Consider the following 11,807-nt stretch of genomic DNA (forward strand, 5'->3'; position numbering starts at 1 on the left):
AGGCGGCCACGGCTATGTTCGGCTCCTAGCATCTGACTCCTCCCAGTTGGAAGGAGCAAAAGGCGGAAGGCCACTTAAGAGGGAAACTGCTGAGGCTCTCCGGCTGCCCAAAGCCGTAGAACTTCACCAACTTTGGGGACTACTAACGGGGGGATAAACCCTGGGTAGCCTCATCCACACCCCAGCAGATTTCAAGACAACGAGGCTAGCCTAGCCCCTCGGTCCGACTGGTCGCAAGGCCGGCCCACGCGGCCGGCTGGTGCTAACGGGCTGCCTCCTAGAAGGTGGCTCACCCCAGAAGGCGGCAAGGGCATGGGCCGACTCCTGCCAGGTGGCCCATCGCCTCCTCGACAAGACATGTCATGGCAATAATATCACCTGCCACCCCTGAATCCCGGATGAAACGTGGCCACAGTGCGGACGTACCAGGCGGACACACCTCGCCTGGCACAACATTGTAGCCATGTGGCCCATGACGATGCCTACGTCGGGCAGGGCCATGCCCCCACGATGGACGGTCGGTATGGCCCGTAGGCGGCAGGCCCCACCTCCCCGCGTATCCCCAGAAGGCGGCAAGGCCTGAGCAGGCGGCCTCAAGGGGAGGCCGATTCCTAGCAAGTGGCCGCCCCTCCCCTTGGAGTCTGTGCACCATTAACCAGAAGTGACGTGGTGTGGCTACAGTGATCGCCCGCCAGGCTGCGGCACTGTAGCCGTGCGCCCCCCGACCAAGCTACCGTCATCAGAGGCCAGGCTACAGTGCGGCCTGGTCCACCTGGCCCACAGGCGGTGGGCCCTACCTGTCAGCTGAATCCATGGTAGTCGGCAGGGCCCACCAGGCGGTAGGCCCAGGCTGTCGGCACAGAAGTCGGAGCATAGAGACACTGATGGCCGGGTCCTATGACCAGCCAGATTACCATTGTACCCCTGGAGGGTAGGCCTATATAAACCCCCCAGGGTCACCCATGCAAAGGGTTCAGCCCTTAGATCATCTTACACCCACATAGCTAGGGAGAAGTAGATCTAGTTTGTCTTCTTCTTCCTCTAGCCCGAACAGCTCAGGGAGCAACCTTGTAGCCCACTGTTGATCATAGTGATGCGGAGACCCCGCAGAGCAGGATTAGGGGTGTTATCTCCACGGAGAGCCCCGAACCTAGGTAAGATTGGGCGTCGTTTTTGCCTACTCCCGCTTCTAGATCCCGGCAACGTTTTATTGACCCCCTATATGATTAGCCACCCGTTGGCATATGTCGAGGAAATACCACGACACATACGTCAGGGAAGATTTAGACTAAGTTAACTTTCACACACTTTTGTTTAATGAAATATATTAAAAATATAATAAATGTGTTCTGGTTTAAAAGAAAAGTAATCCAATTGGCATTAAAATCATCCTTGATTCAATTCATGTTTAAAATGTATTTTAACATGGGAGACATACAATTGGATGACCGGCTTCTAATTACTACTAGTATGGGATTCTAAAAGAATTATTACTAATATGTGCGGTCTTGATGGATAACGTGTCTGTTTTAGAGCATCTACAACCGTATATGACAAATATGACCCTCAGGCGTCTGCGGACGCACGTCCGCGGGCACTGACCGGTCAGTCATCAAATTTGCTAGACTGCATCCAGACACCTTATACAAAAATTCTTAAATCCATACAAAAGCATGCAAAGAAAAAACATATGTATTACATAGATCAACTAGCCTAGTCCTCGTCGAAAATGTTGACTATCTCCGTGCCCGGCTCCTGGTACATGGACGGCAGCTCTCACTCCGGCTTCTCCGGCTACTCCGCTTCGGCCTCCTCCTCTATCTCTGCATCGAGTTTGGTGAAGAGTGCGTCGGTCACCGTCCGCTCTTGCCAGAGAAACTGTTGGTTGGCCTAGACACAGGCCTCATCCTGGATGGACTCCAGGATGGCCTACTGCTCCGCCATCTCCGCGGCTTGGGTGACGGTGAACCCCGCCTCCGCATCCTCTATGTTGAAGCCCGGAGCAGGTTGCTCCGCCTCGTTCTCCTCCGAATCTGCCACCGGCTCCGGCGAGTCCGGAGGCAGCCCGGCAGCGATGCGGGCGGCGCGCCTCGCTCGGATCTTCTCCATGATCCGATACTGGCGCTCTGGCATGAGCATAGCTTAGGTGGTGATTTTCTGCCGGACCATGGCGATGCCAGAGAGCGTTGGGAGAGCAGGACAGAGGAGGTGGATGGGCTCGGGTTGCGGCGCAAAGAGGAAGGAGGTGGATGGGCTAGGGTTGGTGGACGCCGCCGGCTTAAATAGCCGGATTTGGCCTCGGGCGGCGAGCCGGAGTGGCGCCACGTGATGTTCACATCGGACTGCCGAGTTTTCGCGAATTCCGCGTGGGACCCCAACGTCACTTGTACGTGACAGACGCGCTTGGGTGGCATCATATTCGCCCCATATTTAAGCTAAATATTAAGTGTGCCGGTCAGCCCGGATATTTAAGCCCCGTTTTAGATGTCCGGCTGGATCATATTTTTATGACCGGTGAGTGATCGGATAGGTCATGTGAACGTTTGAGACCGGTTTGGGACATCGAAGTGTAGATGCTCTTATTGGTCCGTGGAGATGCCCTCGTCCCGGGTGTGAATGTGGGCTGCAAACCACGGCGCCGGTGCGGCAGAGTGGGAAAAGGTGGGGAAATGAGCGTGGAGGGCCCTCCAACTTGTGAAACGCGGTCAAGACGGTCGGGACTCGCCTACTTTTCTCTGTACGGCCATGACGGGTAAGCCATGGGCTTAGCCTGTAGCCACAGATCGGCACTGTTTCCGCAATAGATGAAAGCACTGTTCACCAAGTCAGTGTCAACCTGTGGCTGTTCAGCAGTCACTGTCAGTCTGTTGACGAGCAGCAACCTGTCTCTACGCTACGCTATTAAACCGCGGTCCGCTCGGTCGCTCTCTATCCTATCTCCCGCACCATCTTCCTCCTCCGATTCAGAAGCAAATCTATGCGGGTCTGGATGACGCCCGAACGTGAAGAGCTAGCTAGCTAGCGACGAAGGGCACGCACGCATGCACGACCGGCGCAGCTTGGCACCTAAGTTGCGCGGCGCGCGAGCCCGACGAGCAAGAAAAAGGCAACGGCCGGCGTGTTTCAGGCTTCCGGCGTATTTTAGCTTTTCATTTCGTTCTGCTGGAAGATATCTGTTGGACGATGCAGATTGGAATTCGCTCTCCTTACTTTTCTTGTTCTTGTCAGTGACGGACCAGGGACCGAGGTTTGCCGGGATAACCGGCGACGAGAAAGCACGGTTGCGCTGCTTCCACTGGCCACTACGCAGGAGAGGTAGCCTGCATCCTCTCGCCGGAGACCCGGGCCTGCCGCTCATGCTTACCGGCCCAGTGGTGGATCCATCACTGGTTCTTGTTTGTACGTATTTTGTACTGAATCAGTATCGATGGGAATACCATTATTCCAGCTGCATATACTGCATGTTGAACTGGTTCTCCTATTTGCCATGTATACCAGATGCCAGGCTTGAGCCATGCAAGATCCAGCAAGCGCTACTCAGATGTTCACCCGAAGCTAGCTAGCCCCCTTGATGTTGAGGTAACGTCGTCAGTAAGTTATTACTAGCTAATACAGACTATATAGCTGTACATCATCATGTCAAGTGGGAGCATGTTAAAATTTACCTTAGATCTTTTATAAGTCAGGCCTACGGATAGTCAGGTCTTGGGTTTTTTTTAGGAAAAATACAAACGCAGACGCTCATACATACGTACATATACCCACCCTAATGAACGTATACATGCTTTGTACTTCCGATGAACTTTGATAATAGATTTGTATCTTTTTCGCAAAAAAAATGAACGTACATACGCACACCCTATCACTGTGAGCATCTTCGAGAGACTGAGTCGTCACAGACGCTTTCATAGTCAACGGAAACGTCTCCTCCCACTGAACGCACCCCCCGGAAGGCTTAAAATAAATCAGAAAAATGCGAGCATCAGTGTCAAGTCTAGGACGTGAACATTGATGAGCTGAGTATATCACTGCCCTCCGAACCATCCAACCCCAAGTTGGTTCGCAGTCAGGTCTTTGGTTAAAAGACATATCTCTTGGTGAAACGATGTCTAGGTTCACCCTTAGTGAAATGATGTTTTTTCGTAAAAGCACATGTTAGAAAAGAAAATGAAAAGAAGCACAAGAATTGTTAGACTAACAGGTTACACATTTTACTTTTTAACTTCCAATAAGCGTCACCGTCGAAATTGCCTTAAGTAATCAAGAAAACTAATGTATCAAAATTTATATCAATCTATAGAGATACAAAAATAAACTCATTTAAAAATTAATTTAGTGAGTGAAATTAAAAATAATACCTGCAACAAAGCTTTCATTAGCCCTCATATTTCGGCACCCACTGCTACATCACCAATGCAACATTCCTATTATTGGGTATTGTAGTGCAAAGTTTTGGCTAGTGGGCTGCTGGTAATTTGGATAAGTCAAAAATGCTATAAGTTAAAAAATCAGTTTTACATGCATGATTATAGATAATTTTTACATATCTAAAAAATCATTAAATAATATGATGGTTTGTTGACTAAGAAGACAAAACAAAACAAAATAATGGCCAAACTAACAAGGGAGGCCCATTTTTATAAATTATATTCATCGTATATTAATAATATGTATTACCGAAACTCGTATGCACATACTACAGACTTATACGTATAAATACACATTGTTTCAGAATTCTTGGAGGTGCCAAAATAAAGCACAAAATAATGACATCATCTATTATTCTGCTAAAGTTTCTGGTGCGGCATAGAGACATTTTTATATTGTCTTCATCCAAACAAAATGTATTTCACGTTTAAGATCTTATGTAATTTGCTCTCTTTATTACTAGAGATCCAGCCTGGCATGATGGCCTCGATCCTTACATATAAAGTACAAGTACAATAATAGTAGTAAGGGGGTGTTTGGTTCAGGGACTTTTTAGTCCCAGAGACTAGAAAAAGTCCCTAAAAAGTCCCTAGGAACCAAACGGGAGGGACTTTTTCTACATGGACTAAAAAAAGGCTCTACTAGAGAGTCTTTTTTGATTAGTCCCTGGGACTACAAAAAGTCCTAGGACTTCTGAACCAAACACCCCCTAAATTCGTTAAATCACATACTTTCAATTGACAAACTACCAAGTAAAAACATATTTATAAATCTTTATAAAAAATATCTTTTTTTGATAAAAGATTGACACCTTCCATATTATTGGGTTAATGCGGGGTATCAGAGGACAAAAATTAATGGAGTTGAGCTGCTGCTGGGGTAGCAGCTTAGAGCATCTACAACCGGGCCCTCAAACATAACAAACAGTCCGATCGCTGTCCAGACAGGAGAGAGAGAAAAAAAGGCACTCAACTGGACCCCCCACTTTGTCCTCATATAACCGGGCAATCCAAAAATCCCCATATCCACATCAAATATAGAGAGGATAGGGATGTCCGGGCAGTCCTCAATGTAGGATGCGACCCACCCCGGATCATCTTTTCTCTTTCTCTCTTCATCCTCATCAATCACATTTTTTTTGACCGGACAATATGATGAGGATGTAGGCGACATGGTTGCATGCGTGCATAAAAGGAGGATAAAAACGGACATGTCCGCAGACGTTGGGGATCGATATTAGTCAATCATGGTTGTAGATGCTCTTAACAGAAGCCCAAAAAGATAGCAACAAGGTGAGGGCATGTACAATGGTGCTATCTTAGGAGTGCCACGTAGGATAGATGGTGAGGTGGAGGAGAGAGAACTCATAAGAAAAGGTTTGTCTTCTCTTATTTAAGAGAAGACAAGAGGTGACCTCTTAGCACAATATGTCTCACCATATTTTTAGGAATTGCTAGTTATTTAAGATAAGGCTAAGAGATGATCCATTGTAGACAAATTTTTATGTCATCTCTAAATCACATGCAAAACTTAAGATAAGACTATCTTATCAACCATTGTTCATGCCCTGATGCCTGTCGAATTAGGTCCACCACTCGCATTATTATGCCAACGTAGACACCAACACCTCGTTCCTCTCTTTGCTCAGCGGAAGTCGCTGTTCTAAAAGAAAAACATTTTGTAAGGAGCACAGTAGTTAACTAAATTTGGAAGTACGTACATAGTTATAGTTACCAGGTTTGTTTCTAAAGGTACGAAAGTCCAAGACTATGGCGTGACTAATCACAAAATACGGTGGTTCCCGTTAGACTGCGGCTAAAACAACTTTGTGAATTAAGCTCGTCTGACGTCCAATCACAACCATGATTTCCCTAAGATAAATCCAAATATGAAACGCAGTAACACAAGTGAATATAATGTGGCCAGCGTCCTTAACCGCCACGCTATAGACAAAGCCTTTTCCCAAACCATTTTCTGTTTTGAAGCCGCCACCTAACGAGGTACCAAAGAAATTAATCTTTATTATTTATAGAAAAGGGGCTAAATTCTGACTTTAGCGAAGGAAGCCCTTAGGTTTACAACAGAGGTTCAAAACAGAAACAATACATGTCTAGCACAAAGGCCGCGAAAACACATATGATGCGATACAAACCCTCAAAAGGGCCCTTGGCTCAACAGCCGCAACACATACACACACCCAAACACCAAAGGAGCCGCGACGGTGATGACCATCATTGTTCGGGGCGCTACTTCTTGAGTGCTGAAACGTGTATGGTAAGTTGTCGAGAAAGAGCATCAAGGGTCGACGGGTCCTTGGTCTTGCTGAGGTGCCTCCAGAACTGTAGAAAACAGTCATTTTTATACCAGTCAGCTGGATGTTTAATAAAAATACCTTCATTTGGGGCTTTATTAGGATCTGCCACAATGCGCACGCAAGGGCAGTGAACCTAACCCAATTGACTCGCCAGGTATTGAGGGATGTGAAAGTCAATAGTCGTAGCAACCTTGTCCATACTTAGCAAACTACATGTTTTTTTTTTTGCGGGGGTAGCAAAGTGCATTCTTGTTCATACCTAGAGTGTATTCTACCCTTATTATTGGCGTACTCCCTCCCTCCAAATATATAGGGCATAATACCGTTTTTTATGTTGCCTTTGACCACTTATTAGAGCAATAATATATGAAGTGTATGTCACAAAAAGTATACCGTCAAATTTGTACGTGAAAGAAGTTTATAATGATACAATTTTTATATCATACATCTCATATATTATAATCTTATCAATGGTCAAATGCAACATCAGAAAACATATTAGACCCTATATATTTGGTTGGAGGAACTATCATGATTTAAATTTTTCTAGGATTCTCTTGGACTAAAAGTCAGTTGACTCAGTATCTTTTCATATTTTTTGGAGAATGGAACAAATGTGTTCGAGGAAATTTACTAACCATGTTCGATTAGCCTTGGGTGAATGCAAAGCCACTTATGCCGATGATGGCAACTAATGGCCCGATGGAGGAGCATAGAACGACCCTTCCAAACGAGAAACGGCGCCTGTTGCCGTTTGAGGAGCGGGATAGCCAGACGGCGGTGGAGACCTCTATGGCCCCTGCAACGAAGATGGCAGCAAGGGTGAGGTAGTAGGCGTTCTTGTTGCGGCCGAAGACCACTCCGCTAGCCGGCTTGTAGAGCACTGTTGTTGTGACCAAGCTCAGAGTAAGCAAGCCCACTACCCACAGTGCTAGGGCCAGGTTATTTGCTGGAGGCACTCTAGTCGGCACGTTGGCAGGGTCATCAACAAGCACTCCTCCAAATTCTAGGTCTAGGTTGTTGTCGTCACGGGCCTGCACAATGGAATTAAGCAGTGTCACATCGTAAGCACAGCATATGCGGATGAAGAAAATGACAACATTGGTAAAAACATGAAGCAGTGTTTCACGTTATACTTTTCTTTTTCTTTTCCATGAGAACACGGCCAGATTTCGATTCAACGGTACAAGCTAGTTATGTTATACACATCATCAAGCATGTTTCAAGAAAATGTACGTGACAGCATTCATGTAGAACAATCATCAAGCATGTTTCTAAAAGATGGTACGAAGAGATAAACATTTATCTTGAATGTTATACTTGCACCAGTGTTGCCTACAGACATGGAAAGACATGTGCTGGAGAGGGTACTGTACTCCTGCAGCTGATCTGATCGCCGTCAAGATCTTGAAGCTCAACGAGGAGACAAGACAATTTGGAAAATCTATCAGGAATCTGGCGTGATTCGAGCATCCACATGTGTGCGGTATTTTTGGGTAGAAACTGAGCAAATTTATTTTGTGCAATATGATGTCCACCAGCTGACTCCATCCCATACCCGCACATGTCCCACCACCTTTCTCTCTAGTCACGTTTTTTTTTTTTGGCGCATCTTCTGTCTAGTCACGTTACTATATATGCACGCATACTCCCACACCTCTCTCCCATATATAAGCTAGTATTTTATTTCCTAGTGATATTTTAATTGATTGATATATTTTTAACAAAAAAACCATTTTTGAAACTTCTTGTATATTTGAATTCCTACCAACAAGATTTTTAGAACAAAACCGATCTTAAATACTTTATAAACAATTTTAATTTCATTATTTATATCTGATTCAAATTAAATGAAATACTTTACATTTTGAAAATGGTTCATATACATTTCACACAATTCAATTACTTCACACAGTTCAAGAAAATATTCACGTATTTCCGTTATTTCACATATTACAAAAAGTATTGCACAAACATATTTTTATTTATTTCACCCAATTTCAGTCACACATTTTAGAAATATCTCAATTACTTCAATAAATTTTTAACACGTATTTAAATTATTTCAAGCACATTTCAGAAAATTGTTCACTTACATTTCAGGCACTTTTTATTATTTCATATACATTTCACACACATTTCAATTATTCTAGAGAGCACTTAACACATATTTCAGTCATTCAACCAGTTTCAGATAATATTTACAACATATAGTTGACCGAATTATGGTTAAAACATTGGAATTGACAGATGATTATTTTAGAAATACTCCAATCTATTACATTATTAAAACAAGAGACAAATAGACTACCACATTCGTTCAGATGTGCTAATATTATTTGCAATGTCTGATTAGAAAAACAGTGGCTAAGATTTAAAGTTTTTATGTAAGATGCTAACATGTATGTAACAACATATTGGACCATCATATTGTCACATGTATGCATATGTATTAAGTACATGCACGGAAAGATGCACATAGGTCTAGATATAATTGACAAGGCTAGGCTAGCGACTAGTCATGACTACGTACGGGATTCAAACTTTAATGGCTGAGATTTAAAACGTAAAGTTACATGTAACATTTTCTCTGAAGCAAGTTACATGTAACTTGAGATGCCACGTACATATAACTTGATAAGGCATGTATACAAATAGTGCGAAAATATACCAAACACGCTGCACACGCAAGTACATATATAATCAGTCCAACTCCAAATCCTATACCAGCCAGCCATTCCATTTCATCTACTAAACGGGAGATAAAAAGGAAATTATAAATCAGGCACTTAATCGAATGTGCTCGGCAATTGCATCCAGCCCAAACCAGTCGATTAACCTAGGAAAATGGAACTGGCTAAATGCATGCGATGATATCATCTCTGATGTCATTGGTTAATTTTTTTGCGGGTAAATCAGCTAACTATTATAAAAATGTGGTTAAATCAGTTAATTATTATTGCTATTTTTGTTTATTTTTCATCTACTTTGCAAATAATATAATCATATATCGATGCCTCCCATCAGATATATGGTTTATACGTAGTAAACAAATTATTTTGTGGGTAGATAAAACAAATAACTCTATTTCATATATTTTTACACAAAGGAATTTGATTAAAATATGTGAAGTCATGAATAATATTCTTATGCAGAGGAAATTCAACCTTAAAGTAGAATGCAGAATTAGAATTAAATGAGCAACCTAATAAGGACCATTTGATATCGCAAAGCATATACTGGCATAGATCTAATATTAACGCATCACTCCGTATGTAAACATCGCCATGAATGTTTTAATTTATTTAGGAAAAGGCATCCATGTGAGTAGAAAACAGTCGATCATACACATGGTTTATGATGTCCATAAATAATGAAATGATATATTATGTACAGTCGAATAGGTCACACATCTAATAAGACCATTTCATAGTCGGATCGGATAGGATATGGACATGTAGTACAACTGATAATATACTGTGTATTATAATTTTTCAGAATATCAATAACACATACAATTACATTACATATATGAAATTTGAAGCAAGAAATTAATGATAGCAGCAAACTAACTTGTGTAATAAATGATGATCATATTTGGTTCGTTTGAAAACACAATGTAAACGACAATCAAGAGGGATCTGTATATGCAATTTACACGACAAATGATACATGGAATAAAAAAAATGCCGTACGTATCAACGCAACATTCCTAAGATGTATTGAAATCGTGTGTTGATTGCAACCATGACATCAGTAATAAATGTGTATTAGAGCATCTGCATAAATGCTTTGGGAAATATAAGAAAAAAGTTCAATTGAAGTAGAATGCAGATGAGTGGAAACATTCATTTATTTTTTTATTACTGGTAGATCAGGTTCATGGTCACTAAATGTGATTGGCATGTGGATTAGGAATGACCTACCAGTATATGTGCCCATTCATATAGTATAGAGGTCATGCATGATACTTATCCAATAGGAAGAATTACTGAAACAGTGCCAATATGCATGCAATGCCTGCCAGCTAGCATGGCATGCAAGCGAAGGAATGGGGTGTTGTGGAAACAACAATAAAGTTTTTGAATTCAGCCAAAAAAAAAGATTGGAGCACATATCGTGTAGAATATGTTAATTTAGTTGTTATAAAGAATACAAAGTGAGCAAACCACGCGGGGAAAATTAGAAACAACAAAATGTAAGCCTAGATTGTTAGGTGACTTAGCAAAATTAGGTGACAATATCACAAATTATGAGGCGGACAATAAATGTTTATATCTTATACATGACTACGCATTCTCTCTCGCAGATATTTAAAAGACATTGTAATGAGAAGTTATATCCTTAGCTTCTCACCCACTATTCAGATAAGTTACAAAAATGTAACTCAAGAAAACCTTGCGCCTTCAAAGTTTTTAAACATTACCTCTCAATATATTACAAACTAATATCACTATTGTTTTATTCAGCATGGATGATTTTCTGTAGTCTCATCATTCATAGTTCTATAAAAAAGTCAAATATACCATATAATATATCAAATAAAGCAATATTGTTGATGATGTAGATTTTTTTTTTGATGATATAGAAAACTAGCCACGCAAATGCGTGGGTAACTCCGCTATTTCAATCAAATTTCACAAAAAGTTCACCAACTTCAACTATTGAAGTAATTACATGTTTTTAAAATGTACGGAAATGTTATTATGATTTTTGAAATGAAAATATTTGAAAATTTAGTTTAATTAAATAATTCAATTCCAAATATTTTTTGCATGAATTTCAGCTGGTTGAAAAATGAAATTTAAACTAGTTTGAAATATCTCAAAGATTGATCTTGTTATAAAGGTCTTATCGGAAGAAATTTAAGTATATAAAAATCATTAAATACAATTTTATTTAAAAATATGAAGCGTCTAAAATTTTAAAGAAGGCCATGCATGCACTTGTTCATAGTAGAAGGTTAGTGAGTGGTGAGGGAAAGAGCATCTCGCGTGAGTTGGGTCCACATTCGAAGTTCAAATACTGCACTATTAAAATTGCCAAATTATACACCCCCTCATTT

At 41.8% G+C, this 11,807-nt stretch overlaps 1 long non-coding RNA gene across 1 annotated transcript; it reads left to right on the plus strand.

The window, feature by feature from the left end:
* Positions 1-2,948: 2,948 nt before the first annotated feature.
* Positions 2,949-8,294, plus strand: LOC123135669 (uncharacterized). The gene is made up of 3 exons (XR_006466116.1): positions 2,949-3,399; positions 3,499-3,579; positions 8,072-8,294. It is a non-coding gene; the product is annotated as an uncharacterized lncRNA (long non-coding RNA).
* Positions 8,295-11,807: the final 3,513 nt, after the last annotated feature.

This window comes from Triticum aestivum, chromosome 6B, assembly GCF_018294505.1.
Source record: "Triticum aestivum cultivar Chinese Spring chromosome 6B, IWGSC CS RefSeq v2.1, whole genome shotgun sequence".
In the NCBI taxonomy this organism is placed as follows: Eukaryota; Viridiplantae; Streptophyta; class Magnoliopsida; order Poales; family Poaceae; genus Triticum; species Triticum aestivum.